The sequence below is a fragment of the Lissotriton helveticus genome, chromosome 1_2 (assembly GCF_964261635.1).
Source record: "Lissotriton helveticus chromosome 1_2, aLisHel1.1, whole genome shotgun sequence".
Lineage (NCBI taxonomy): Eukaryota > Metazoa > Chordata > Amphibia > Caudata > Salamandridae > Lissotriton > Lissotriton helveticus.
The window spans coordinates 367,735,123-367,750,355 of NC_136058.1; the positions used below are offsets into that span (position 1 = coordinate 367,735,123).

General features: G+C 40.5%; 1 long non-coding RNA gene across 1 annotated transcript in view; it reads right to left on the reverse strand.

The window, feature by feature from the left end:
* Window positions 1-2,756: 2,756 nt before the first annotated feature.
* The window catches only part of LOC144807933 (uncharacterized), a 579,343-nt gene continuing 566,866 nt past the window's right edge, over window positions 2,757-15,233 (reverse strand). Inside the window, exon 3 of the long non-coding RNA XR_013606528.1 lies at window positions 2,757-3,188. This is a non-coding gene — a long non-coding RNA (uncharacterized LOC144807933). The remainder of the gene's footprint in view (window positions 3,189-15,233) is intronic.

Below are 15,233 nucleotides of genomic sequence, written 5' to 3' on the forward strand. Positions count from 1 at the left end.
CCTATTGTTTTCAATTCCAATAGGTTTATGTGAAGTTGCTGCTCCTGTTTCTTCCATCGGCCGCTGACCTGTAAATCCTGGAGGACTGCTCCCGATCCATCTAGAGAGGCAATTTCTATACCTCTGTGTCCGTAAACGATGTTTTCTTCGTTGACACTCTCGTCGTCAATTTTGGTTTTCCATGCTAAGAGTTTCCCACTATTCTATCCGTATTCATAATTTGACAATCGATTAGCCTCCCATCGTTTCCTTATCCTTCCTTCGAAAGAGCTAGACAATTCAATTTTCTTTTTATAAATTTCCTCTTTTACTTTTTCTTGATCTGTTACAGAGGTTGCGGCTTCATAATTCCTGTGTTGGTATAGAATATCAGATTCTAATTGAATTATAATATGTCTAGTTTCCTTATTTCTTTCTGCAGCTAGACCAATCAGGGCTCCTCTGACTACGGCTCTGTAAGTGTCCCATTCTCCTTGCAATGAAACTTCACTGTTAGCGTTAATTTGAAAGTATTCCTCTGTTATAAGTTTTAACTTCTCTATAATTTCCTCATGTAATAAGAGTGTGCGGTCTAAGGTCCACCTGACCTCACCCTGTGTATAGCTTTGGTTGAATTCGATTTGGACTAGGGAGTGATCGGATAGATGGGCTGGTACATGATTTACTTTAATAACATGTTTGCTTAATGATATATCTATCAGGAAATAATCAATTCTTGATGAATGCCCATACTTATGATATATATATGTAAATCTGTTATTTTGATCCCCTTTACTCTTCCATATATCTACTAGTCCCAAATCTTCTTTAAACCTAATAACCCATTCCCTCATTTTGGGGAGATTCAAGGCTCTCCCTGGCGGTTGTCTGTCTTTTCTTGGGTCTAATAACAGATTAAAGTCTCCCCCTATAATTGATGGGACCGATATATTAATTGGCTGAGCATTCAGAGATTGCAGAGGGGCTGGGTCATCTGTATTTGGGCCGTATTATCCAGCTACAAAAAAAGGCTTACCCTCTATGTTGATCTTAGCTGCAGCCCATTTGAATCAGCTGAATAGCTGCAGCCCATTTGAATCAGCAAACTCTTCTACAATATTTATCTTTGAGGGTTTTTTTTTTTAACAAATATTGCGACACCTTTAACACAGCAGAACTGATTAGTACAGATTGATTTTTCCACCCATTTTTCATGTTTTAACATTACAAGCCACTCCGATTTTAACAGGTGGGTTTCCTGTAGAATTATAAGGTCACATTTATAGAGCTTCAAGTATTCAAAGATTCTTTGTCGCCTTCTCCTCACCCTCAATCCATTTACGTTCCATGTTATAATTTTAATTTTACCCTCTAATGCTACCATCTATGTTTTCTGCTCACTTCCTTTCTCGCTCTCTCCCCAGGCTCTGATTGTGTTAGGTAAAAGGTTCCGCTTTCAGGACCTTGTATTCCCTGTCTCTTGCATATCGGACATTTCTTTTCCCCTAATGCTCCCCACCTGATAAACCAAAAACTTGTACTCACAAAATTAAAATATGCTAAACTAACCCCCTTCGCCCTCCACTGAAGAACCCTCCCTTTTGTCTTTGGGCAAATTTTATAGCCCTATTTGAGTTCCGTCTTCATGAGGTCATCCGTTTAACATAACTGGCCCTTATTTTTTTACTTTCATTTGCTCAAGTAATGTCTCGACTTCTTTTGGTTCTTTAATATTGTAAGTTTTGTTATCCCACATAATTCTCAGTAATGCTGGGAATTTCATCTGAACAGTAGCACCTGCCGATCTTTCAAATATTGATGACAAAGGGGGCGGGAGATGACTGTTTGGTAGATGTAGGTGAGGTAGGGGATGGCCCGTAGTTAGATAAAAACTTAATATACGACATGGCTTCAAATTATCAAGACCGTGATTCGAAGTCGCTTGCACAGGGGGAGATAGGCAGGCTGACAGCTTCCTTGCTGCTGAAAGAAATGAAACTGGGCTTTGCTAAGTCAGAAAGAAACCAAGAAAAAATACAAGCGTCTCGTGAAGCGTTGGAGTCCAAAGTTGATATGGTTTCCGATATGGAGACAGTTGTTGACAGAACAAAGGAAAAAGTAAAAAGTTGCCATATCAAGAGGCTGATATCAGTAAACTGAGAACCAGTGAGAAAGAACTTAGGGACAAGGTTGAAATCTTAGAGAATAACTCTCGAAGGAGCAATTTACGAATTTTAAATATCCCGGAGGGCTCATTGGGACAGAATATTAAGAGGTTCCTGGTATCCTAGTTGAAGGATTGTTTTCCGGAACTAGAGACGAAAGCACTAGATGAACACTGGATGAGGATATCCAAAGCGCACAGAGATCATTTTAGGAGAAGTGCACAAAGGAAAAATCCTCAAAAAAAATACTTGTACATTTCAGAACCTACTCCTCAAAGAGAACATACTTACTATGGCATTGAAAGCAGGTACCATCAATACAAAGGATTACCACTTCAAAATCCGATCCAATATATCGAAAACCACATTAGATCGACAATGGGCACTTGGGTCCTATATGCCAGAACAACATTATCATCTTAAAAAATGGATGGAAACAACAGATCAGTGCCCCCATGAGCCACTCAAGACCCCAGTCTGGCAAAGCAATGTGAACACATTTATTACAAAACAATCTTCCCCAAGAGATCTAAAATCTGCAATATAGAATTAAAAACAGGGGCAAATCCCAAGTACCTGCTAGTACTTCTAACTTGTAACATGCACAGTTAATACATTTTACAAAGATCTTTATTGAACACTTGCACAGGGGTACCTGTTAATCTGCCAGCTTAAAAGATAGCTAGAATGGGTGCAGAGAAAAGAAATTACATATCACCATTCGCCACAAAAACGATTAATCAAATGACTTACAGTAATCATTCAGTACATCATTAAAGGACAAGTTACTTATCTTCGGTAATGCATTATCTGGTAGAGACATTGTCTAGCCGCAGACTCCTTTACTTTGAATACTCCATAGGAGCCAGAATGGATCCAGAAACCTTTCTTCAGCAGTACCACTGCACGACGGGGGCGGCGTTGTACTCCATGCTGACGTCGAATGATGTCAGGGGAGTCATATAAGTCCCCTCCGGCGCATGTGACGTCAGTTTCTTCTGCGAAATCTTCTGCGCCACAATATGGAGCCACCATAGAAACTATCTGTGGAAATAGTGTGCCCAAAAATATTAATGTGTCCTTGAAAGTATAACTAGAAAACAGAATTGAATAGAATGGCAATACCAAGTCAAGATCTACAATTTAAGACCAAAGGGTAGGTGTAGCATACAACTGCATGAAAGAACGGTCACTGGTAAATAAACCAGTGCTGAAAGAAGGTAAAATCTTTATACTCAAACAAGAATACAAATGGCAAGATCAAATGGCTTGACAAAGCACTTAGGTAATAGAGACAATAACCACTGGTGAATAACCGTGGTTGTAAAAGGTAGAACTTAGCTACTTGAGACACTAGCCACTAGTTTATATACCACGGTTGTAAAAGGAATATGGATAAGTTGCTTACCTGTAACCCTAGTTTTCTTCAAGGGGTATACTCATCAAAGTCATAAGCACTGAATAATCCTGCTTATTTGCAGGGACCCCGTAGCATATACAATAATGTATACCACTATATAGATATATTTTTGTTGTCGAAAAACATCTACGCAGTATCTTCAAAACAAACACACATACATACATAGATATGTATAAATATATATATATTCAGTTAAAAAACCATAGGTTTCACACACGTTATAGTTAGGAATTAGCATTTAAAAAACCTTGCAAATTCATTGAAAAAACCATAGGTTTCACACATGTTATAGTTAGCTGGACATTTCACTCATAAAAAACCTTTAAAATTCGACCGTTATAGTTAGTTCAGCTGACTATCACTCGCACGACCGCAATGCACTGCTGATGATGTCACATATTACATCACTCATGACATGGTCAGTGACATCACTCATGACATCACTGATGACATCTCAAATGACATCACTGATGACATCACTGATGACATCATCCAGTGAATGTGTGTCTTTCTGAAAAATAAATATGTTTTATATATGTATATCTAAAGGTTGATTTAAGAATAAATGGGTATATAAGTGTCTAAATGGATGATTCTGTTTGTGTAAAATTGATTGGATAACTGATTGATTAAGTGTATCTTAGCAAATACATAGGTTAGTGAGTAATGTTTAAATATGTCAATACCTGTATCAGTCACTCACTTTGTGTATAAGTGGCTGCATAGGTTGGTGAGTAGCTATATGAGTGTGTATATGGGTTATTAGTTGGTTTTTTGAGTATCAGTATAAGTGTCTCTATGGGTGGGTGCGGGATATTACTTAGTGCATAGATGCATGAATGACTGAGTCACTGTTTGTATGTCTTTTGAAGACAGCATGTATGCAGGATTGTATGGGTGGATAAGTGTGTGTATGGGTGTGTTAGTGAGTGAATGACTGTCTCAATAATTTCTTTAGGAGTAACTACATATGTTTTAAACTAGTCTATGTGAGTATTGATGTATATAATTGAGTATATATGAGAGTGAGAGTTTGGAAGAGTTCCTGTATAAATAAGTACGTGTTTCTATAACTGATTATTTAAGAAAGTAAGTATGTGTACGTTTCTATAGAAGTAAGAGTAGTGGTGTGTATATAGCTGTATAATCAAGTAAATGGATTTTTGATGGTTTACTTGCATGTGTGAGTATGTGTGTGAGTAACTATATGGATAAGTATTATTGTGTAACAGAATGTATAGGTGTATAAGTACATATGATGAGAGAGTACATGTATGAGTGGCTATATAGAACTGATGGTGAATGAGGGGATTTGTATGTAGATGTTTGAATTACTGAATAGGTTGTTGTAACTGGTATTGGTATCTCCATTTTTTAGAAAATTTTTGTTTCTATTTTTGAATGTGTGTATCACAGGTTATATTATGCTGAGAGGAGGTCTGCCACTCTGTCTCAAGGATGATGTCATCAGTGATGTCATTTGAGATGTCATCATTGATGTCATGAGTGATGTCACTGACCATGTCATGAGTGAGGTAATATGTGACGTCATCAGCTGAACTAACTATAAATGGGGAATTTCAAAGGTTTTGTATGAGTGAAATGTCCAGCTAACTATAACATGTGTGAAACCTATGGTTTTTTCTGTGAATTTGAAAGATTTTTTAAATGCAAATTCCTAACTATAAAGTGTGTGAAACCTATGGTTTTTTCAGTGAATTTCAAAGGTTTTTTAAATGCTAATTCCTCACTATAACATGTGTGAAACCTATGGTTCTTTCAGTGAATTTGCAAGGTTTTTTAAATGCTAATTCCTAACTATAACGTGTGTGAAACCTATGGTTTTTTCAGTGAATTTCTAAGATTTTTTAAATGCTAATTTATAACTATAACGTGTGTGAAACCTATGGTTTTTTCAGTGCATGTGCAAGGTTTTTTAAATGCTAATTCCTAACTATAACGTGTGTGAAATCTATGTTTTTTTCAGTGTATTTCTAAGGTTTTTTAAATGCTAATTCGTAACTATAACGTGTGTGAAACCTACAGTTTTTTAAGTGAATATAAACATATATACATTTTATATATAGACATACTCAATGAACACAACGGCTCTTTTTAGAGCCAACCAACATCTAAAGAATCAAACTTGTTATTTAACTGTATTTTATTTTCTGACGTGCGCGCAACGTGCGCGCACCTCGCGATTTAAAAAAATGATTTTTGCCCTTCTGGTTCCTTCAGGGACCCCCTGAGAAGGCCTAGGGGGTCAGGAAGTCTCTACCCTGCCCTCTTTTCATGTTTTTAAAAGCATTTACGAAAACCGGGCAAAATGTCATTCATATGCGACGGTCGCGCAACGTGCACGCACGTAAAGTCATGTGACTTGAAAACAACACTTTTGATTGGTTTATAGTAGTTTCTTTTCCAAATCTTCAAAAACCCCACCCACTTCCCTCACAACCTGTTTCACTTCTTTGGGAGAAGCATCTTCAGGATTTTTCTACAACATTTCAAAATGGCAGAACAGAAGCCACGGGAATCTTCAGACTCTGAAGTCGACTACTTACCAGAACAACCAAAGGTAAAGAAGAAAAAAGAGTCTTTTATTTGGAAAAAAATGTCATACCCTGAAGGGCAAAAAAAGTGAATGCCCCAAAGGTGACTTGTAACATCTGTGGATCTGTTCTATCAAGAGGTGATCCCACCAATCACTATTCTTTTAGTATCCATACAATGATGCGGCATCTAAAGAATGTTCATCCCAACAACTATGCTCAGGCTTCAACTCAGCATTTGAGGGACAATCCTACAGCTGCTGTCCCCAGTACGTCTTCATCAGCAGCATCTCCATCCACAAGTACTCTTGACATCTGGCCGGATTTTGCGGACGTCCACATACGATACAACTTCTGCAATGAGATCTTGTGCTATGGAGAGCAGAGTATAGACTTGATTGTGGTAAAGATTAGGCAGCACTCAAGCCCCCGCAATTAATGTTTTTCTTTAATTATTTTTGTTCCTGTTGGGCATTTTTTGGTTACCTGTTTATTTTTTTGTTACAAAAAACCCCCCAAAAATATAAAATTGTTCAAAAAACAAAAAAAATGTAAAACAAAAAAAGACAAAAAAAGGTCTTATAAGAACTAACTTCACTTCTCAAAGTAGAGCTATATCTCTTATATACTGTGTCATACTTTTTTTTAAATGAATGTGTAGTGTATAAATGGATGAATGAAATGACTGAGTGAAGGGGAGGAAGGGACTGAGGAAATGAGTGAGGAAAAGGTAGTATGGTGAGTAAGGAAAGGGGAGTCAAAGAGTGACTGAAACAAGGGGACTAAGAGTAGGGGGAGTACGGTAAGGGGAGTGAAAGAGTAAGGGAAGGGCAGTAAGGAAAGGAAAGTGAGGGAGGGGTAGTGAGAAAAGGGGAGCAGTGGACGGAGACAGGGAAGGGAAATAAGAGACGGAGAGGGAGAAGTAGAGCAGGGTAAAGGGAAGGAAGATAAGAGAAGTGGAGTGACGGTGAGAGAACGGGTATGAGGATGAGAAAAAGGGGGTAAGGGAAAGTGAGAGATGGGGAGTGAGGGAGAGAGAAGTGGGGTGAGGGGGTGGAGGGAGTTAGAAAAGGGAAGTGAGAGAAGGGGAGTAAGGAATGGAGTGAGAGAAGGAGAGCGAGGGGGAGTGAGGAAAAGGGAGCAGGAAAGTGAAGGGGTGAGAAATACAGATAGGATGAAGTGCAGAGGGGGAAGGGGAGTGAAGGGCAGTGACAGTTAGGGAAGGAGTATGAGGGTGAGGGAAGATGAATGAGGGAGAAGGAAGAAAATTAAGAGAGAGGGAAAGTGAGTGAGGAAGAGAGGAGTAGTGATAGAAAGAGAGAGGAAAGGAGATTAAGGGTAAGGGAGAGAGAGCGACAGAGTGAGAGAGAGGGAGAGCAAGGAACTGAGAAGGAGTGAGGCAGTTAGAGCGAGTGAGACAGAGGGAGACAGGGAGAGAAAAATGAGTGAAAAAAAAGTGAGAGAAGGAATAAACGAAGGGGGGTAAGTGAGATGGAGTGAGGGAGTGAGGAAAGGGGAGTGAAGGAAGGGGAGTGAGGGTGAGTGAAAGGCAGTAACAGTGAGAGAAGGGGTATGAGGGTGACAAAAGGGGAATGAGAGAGAAGGAAGGAGATTAAGAGAGAGGAAAGGGGACTGAGGGATAAAGTAGGAGTAAAGGAAACAGAAAGGGAAAGACAGGAAGGGTGAGGGAGAGAGAGAGAGAGAGAGTGAGAGAGAAAGAGAAGGAGAGCGAGTGACTGAGAGGGAGGGAGGCGGTTAGACTGAGTGAGACAGAGGGAGAGAGGGAGAGAGAAATGGAGTGAAGGGGAGTGGGGGACTAAAGGAATGGGAGTTAGCAAAAGTGAATGAGGAAAGGGGAGTAAGGGAAGGGGACTGACGGATGGAGTGAGGGAAAGAGAGTGAGGGGGAGTGAGGGAATGGGAGCAGGTGAAAGGGAATGGGAGTGATGCACAGAGAGGAGAATATGAAGTAGGAGAAGAGGAGTGAGATTGAGTGAAGGGCGGTGACAGTAAGGGAAAAAGAAGCATATTAAGATAGAGGAAAAAGTAGTGAGTGTGTGAGAAGAATTTATGGAAAGAGAGAGGAAAGAAAAGGAAGATTGGTGGAGAGAGAGGGAGACAGTGAGAGAGAGAAAGAAAGGGAGAGTGAGGGACTGTGAGGGAGTTAGGCAGTTATAGTGACTGAGACAGCAGAAGAGACTTAGGGACGGATGGAGGAAAGGGGAGTGAGGGAGGAAATAAAGGAAGGGAAGTGAGTAAAAGGAAGTGAGGGAATAAGAGAAGGGGAGTGACTGAAAGTGAGTGAGGGAAGGTCTGAAGGAAAGAGAGTGAGGGGGGAGAGAAAAGTGTGAGGGATAGAGCAAAAGAAGGGTAGTGATGGAGGAAGAAAGAAAAGAGAAGTGAGGGTCACAGAGAGGAAAGACTGAGCAGGAAAAGGTAAGTGAGGGTGAGGGAAGGGTACTGATGGTGAGAGAAGGAGTGTACAGGTGAATTAAGGGAAGTAAAGAGAGTGAGGGAAGGAGAGTTAGATGAGCAAAGGAAGTGGAGTAAGAGACAGAGTGAAGAAAGTGAAAAAGGGAAAGAGAAGTAAGAGAGTGATGAGAAAGTATTTTTTGCTTGTCATACTTACCTTATAAGTAAGGAAAAGTTAATAATATATTTTTTATAAATATAATATCTGTGGAAGAGAAGAAAAAATTTAGTACTATTAAGTATTGAGTTATAATATATATTTCACAATACAAAATAATTTGTGCAATATGTTATGTATTTTATTTTGCTGTTCTCAGAATATATTGAATTTCACTGACAACAGTGAGTTCAATAGTACTCATCATATAACAGCAGGCAAAAAAATAGACAATAAATAAGATTGTCTTTAAAAAATACATTCAACATTTTCATTAAGAATGTAAAAATTTGAAAAAAACATATCTTAAATGTTTTTTTCTAACAGCAATTCTTTACGTAAGTATGGGATATCTCCAACAATCACAAAGTAACAAAACATTATTACTTCTTTTTTATACACTCTAAATAAAGTTATGTACAAACATTTACCCGAAATAGTCATTTTTTTTTCTCAAATACCATTCCTCATGGCCAAATAGTATGTGTGAAATCCTTAGTTTGGAAAATACTTAATAGTACTCTTAAGCGTCCGTTTCCCAACCTTCTGAATCAAAAGCACCAACATCTTTTGTACCATCTAACAATTGTTATTCCTCCACCCGATGCTATATCTCATGTACATAGAACCTTAAACAACTAGCATGCTATCAGAATCTCAACATCATCTGGTATGCCGCTGACACTCTGCTCATCCTTTATCTTACCAAGGAGCTGTATATCATTAAAAGAAACCTCTACAAGGGAATAAAAAATGTCACCAACATCTCCAACAACTACAACAAATCTAAAACACCTCTGCCTCACTGATGATCAACATCTCCTGTGATAGCCACATCACCCACTATCTGATACACTTACGCTACCTCTACGTCAACTACAAGAATTTTTTTAACCTGATCACCCTCACTCACAAAGTACTTTTCAACACCAGACTACCCTTTCTTAACAGCAGTAATTTTACCAGGCCAATTATTTTTCCTACAATTTGGGTTGTAAAACCACTAGGTAAGAATTTGGTAAGTCATAAGGCAAACTTTGTTTAAAAATCAATGAAGTATCATTACAATGAGTCCAGCCTTTTGTACATTTTAAATAAGCTGTGTAATGTCCTCCTGATGTTGTAGAAGGACCATCATGGAAAATAATTGCTACAGTTACAACAGTTCTTCCTGTTATTGATAGTTGAGAAGCCACAATTTCTTTTATTAAAGTTGTCAGTTTTCTTCCATCAGGTCTGCATCGTTGCCGCATTAAAATGACATACTGTCCATATCTTTGTATAAATAATGTTGATAACATTTGTGAGTTACATTGGGTACAGACCATGTTTTGATTTGCCTCTCTAACTAGATTATTAAAAGACACTGATTTGCAGTCTGGTAAAGTCAAATATATACATCTTTCAGTGTCTATTTCAGTGCTACTTGAAAACGAACAATTGTCACAGTCATGTTGCCATTTATAAGAAAGGCCAAAAAGATTTTCAATATATATACATTCATCTTGCAATACAACAAGCATATGCATTAGAAATTCCTGACAATCTTGCTGAATATTCTGTGAAAATTGATTTAAACCAGAACATATGTCTAAAACATTTCGAATATCAGAAACATTTTCTATTTTAGTTTTATCACTACTACATTTCTCAAACACAAAATTCAACAAACAACAAAAAAATGTGTCCCGATTTTCAACAATTTGTTGTAGTAAAGTTTCAAGAAAAAAACCAACATTAACCACTACATTAGCATAGCAGTTGACACCAGAACTGTTTTCAAACTGAAAACCAACAACCTCTTCAATAAAATCCTTTTTCTTTTTGGTTACTATCACTGGTTCATCTAGTTTTTTTCTTTTCTCTGCAACCTCGCTACAATTTTTCTCATATCTTCTTTTTCAACTTACCACACGCTTTTCAAATACTGGATATTGAGGTAAATTGGGAACATGTTCTCTTCTTAACCTATTATACTCTTTTACTCAATTTACATCTGCACAAATCTTTGTGTCAACAAAATCAATCAGGTATAATCCAGATAACGTTCTGACTCGAGATAAAGCAACATATGCCATACCCTCTTTAAACACAGTACTTCCAATATTCACCAAAGCACAATCTACACTTAAACCTTGAGATTTATGAATAGTCACCGCATATGCCAAACAAACAGGAAACTGTTTTCGGCGGACATATACATTTTTTACAAGCAAAAATCGAGCTGAACAACGACTCAATTGTAGTACTTCTTCAATTTCATCAAATGCGATTTTCAAAAATTCTATGTCATCTCTATTTGGGTAATTAACAAAATCAACAACATTACCCATTGCTCCATTTACTAAAAATCTTTCCACATGTAAATTACGTCGTAAAATTATCTGACAATTTATACATGCATATAGATTCTTTTCTAAACCAGCAGTTTTAGATATTGATGTCTCTAAAGAATCCAATTTCGACTACAACTTTTCCGACAAAATAATAGTAGCTCCTTCATGCTCTATTCTATCAATAGCTTCCAGTTTTATAATTTCTTGATTTTCTAACTTTAAAATTTTTTCATTGAATATTGAACATTCTTGCAGAGTGGGCATCAAGCATATCACTGATTTCTTTACTGCAATTTTTCTATACATATTCTCTGGAAGAATATTTTCGTTTGGAAACAAATTTGTAAGTAATCGTGCCTGTAAAGCTTCTTTGCCGTGTTCACTCACTTTTCCAATTCTTTTTTTTTTGTCCTTAGTTGCCACCCAAATTCTAAACAAGCAATCTGTTGAGTTTAAAAAGCTTTGTGCTGCCACAGTTATATCAACTGGAGGGGACAATAGTGGAACCTGAACCTAGTCCCTCAGCAACTAAGCCTCAACTACAACGATCACCGGGATAAGAGCCATACAGAGGTAACCGTAGTACAGCCAGAATGTTGGTATAAGCATTTATATACAGCTTTGCCATATTTCTGGGCTTAGTGGCTTAATCATTGGACCTGGGGGGGGGAAAAAAAAACCCAGATACTCAATGATCCCATCTCAACAAACGCCAGCAGGATGTTTTCTCCGGGTTACATGCTCTGGCCAAGTCCAATTTAGAGACCTGCAAGGTGGCATTATACCAGTCAGTGATAGTAGGGGGAGAAGGGTCTTTCCATTTCTTGCATATCTCCCTCCTAGCAAGCAAAATAGAGTAAAAAATGAGCTTCCTCTCAGAAGGGGGAAATCCTTCCACAAGACCAAAAATTACTGATACAAGACTCAGGGCAATATTGGAGCCAACCGATGCAGAAAGACAGCTGCTTATATCGTTCCAAAAAAGAGACAGATGAGGGCAGTCGAAAAACATATGAGTGTCCGAAGCGGACAATTGCCCACATCTCGCACAAGTCACTGTACTTCCAGATGAAAATTTTGACAACCTAAGTGGTGAATAGTAAGCTCGATGAATGGTAAATAGATGGTTCCTACGAAGCCATGCAGGTTTCACAATGTCCCACATCATTCTACATGACGTGCTTCAAAGGTCTTGCAAGTTAACGTTGAGCAGAAACAGGAACCAAAGTGTATCCGGCAGTATGAATTCACCGTCTATTTCTTCCAGAATTAAATTATACCAGACTGAGATCTCCTTTTTGATTGGAGGTTTATCAACTAATAGTGTTACAAGATAACTATATGCTCCCAAAGGAGGTTTATTTCTCCGCTGATTCTGAGCAGAATATGCACGAGACCAGCTGGAAATTTGCAAGTATTTAAGCCTGAAGAAATTCAAGCCAATTCTATTGCTTAAACTGTCCCAGGGGAGCAGATTGCCTTCATGGAATAATTCGCCCAAACCTCCAAGCCTGCCTCTCTTATTGGTATTGCAAGGGCGTCATCTTGCCAGGAAGGGCCAACTGGGAGGTCCCAAAGAGGTGTTCTACTGCCATAATAGCCTAATTTGATTGCCTTAGCTATCTGGGCACAAGTTCTAGCCATACCTCGCAAAATTTGTAGTTTTACTTTTTTTTTTTTTTTTTAAATCTTTATTTTGCACGAAAACAAAAGGAGACAATGACATTTGCATTCGTTAAGCACAATTGTACATCAATATCAATTGTCAACTAATGAAAGGAACTTAACAGATCGAGCGTCAGCACCTATCAGTGACTAAAATTGCCATGCACTGGAACATGTAGGAAAGACAAGCATATTGAAAGCATGGCCCAAGGTTGTATCTTACCATAAGTAACTCCCTGAAAATGCACTGCTGGCATATCCCTTTGAGTTCAACAATACGTAACTGTAGATAAACCATAAAACTTTAAAACTTAAAAATCCAACTAAGGTCATCATTGAGCACATTATTGCGATTAGCCACATACAGTTGTTCACAGGTTCAGTTACTCAGCATTTCGCCCAAGGTAGCGCTGTGTTCTCGCCTCCTCCCGGCCTCCCCCAGTATCGTGTTGGCACACCCTTTGCCACTATTCCTCGTCCTCCTCAGAGTCTGAGTCCTCACCCTCTGGCAGGGCCTCGCATGGTTCCCCCCTGTATTTGTTCCACGGCGTCCACACCCCATTCCATTTGCGAGGGCATGCCCTCAATACATATACTGCTCTTTCCTTCACCATGAGGAGGTCCATGTTTCGTATCCACCCCGCTACCGTCGGCACCTCTGGGGCCCCCCATCTCTGCGCAATGTCCCGCTTGGCCACTGTCACCGCCAGTGTGACCCACAATCGTCCATACCTATTTAGGTCCGTAGGATCCCAGACATTCAGCAGACACTTACGGGGTTCCGGTAGGACAGATACATTGATGGCCTGTGAGACTGTACGCATAATCTGTCTCCAAAGTTCCCTTATTTGTGGACATTCCCATATCGTGTGGAGGAGAGTTCCCTCCTCCCCGCAACCCCTGAGGCAGTATGGGTGTGGTGCCCTTTGTATTCTATGCAGCAGAGTTCGGGTATAATAGGTGCGATGTAAAATTTTGAGTTGCACTAGGCGGAATCCGGCCGAAATGCCTACCTCTCGCGGTGAGGCAAGCGCCTCGTTCCACTCTGTCTCATCCAATTCACCCAATTCATCCACCCATTTTTCTTTAAGTCTCTGTGTGGGGTCTGGCAGGTTATTAATCAGTTTTTTGTACGTGAGTGAGGTCGCTTTCTGTTCCATAAATTCTGTCAGTAGCCTGTCCTCCAGTGGTGATGATTCTGGGAGTGTGGTGTCTGGTGGGATTGCTTGCAAGAGAGCATGCCTGATCTGTACATAGCGATACGTCTCAGAGGGACCCATGCCGTACATCTGTTGAAGCTGTGGAAAAGGAACCACCGTGCCCTTGTCCCAGAGGTCCCCCACCACTGAGATCCCTATGGCATCCCATCTCTCGAACCCTTTACATGTCCGCAGGGCGCCCAGTGTTTTTGTGTCCCATAACGGAGTTAGCCTGGTGATTTTACCCTTCCACCCCAGACGTGACTGCGCCGCATGCCATATTGTCGCCGTGTGAAGCGTTGGGCCAAGCAGGGCCCTCACTTGCGGGTGGTTGTACAGCACTGAAAGCATACCTTCAGTCCCCAGTTGCGACCAGTCCGCCTTATACGCGGGGTCTGCCCGCGAGACGTGTATCCAATGATTAATAACCTTAAGCTGGGACGCCCAGTAATACAGTTGTAGATCAGGCAGCGCGATTCCCCCCTCGTACCAGCTCCTTACCAATTTACTCTGTGCTATCCGTGCCGGGCCACCACTCCAAAGCAAAGTGGAAACTAATGCCGCGACCTGCCGGAAGTAACGTGGGTTTACCACATAAGGGGAATTTTCGAGCACATACAGAAACCTTGGGAGAGCCATCATTTTATACAGTGCCGCGCGGCCTATGAGGGTCAACGGTAACGCAGCCCAGTATCGGACATCTGCACGCAGGCGTTGCAAAGGCGGCTGCAAATTTTCGGTGGAAAACCGCGTAGCATCGGCAGACACAAAAATACCCAGGTATTTAAAAGAGGTGGTGGTTATCCTAAGGGGACAGGTTGCCGGCAGCACTGGATCCGGGCCCTTGAGTACATAGAGCACGGACTTAGACCAGTTCAGGGTATAGCCCGATGCCCTACCGTGGTCATCGCAAAGAGTCAACAGGGCAGGGACCCCTTCGTTCGGTCCGGTCATGTAGATCAGCATGTCGTCCGCATATAGGGAGACTTTGTCCTCCCACCCCTCCTCCCAAGCGATTCCCCGGAACAGCGGCGTTGCTCTAAGCAGAACCGCCAACGGTTCCAGTACCAATGCAAACAGAAGGGGCGATAGCGGGCACCCTTGTCTGGTTCCCCGCCCCAGTGGAAAGGTCGATGATATGTGACCGTTTGCAGCCACCTGCGCCATCGGCAAGGCGTAGAGTAATCGGACCCATGCAAGATACTTGGGGCCAAACCCCATTCGGGTCAGAACAGCAAAGAGGTACTCCCACTCCACCAAGTCAAACGCCATTTTTGCGTCTAGGG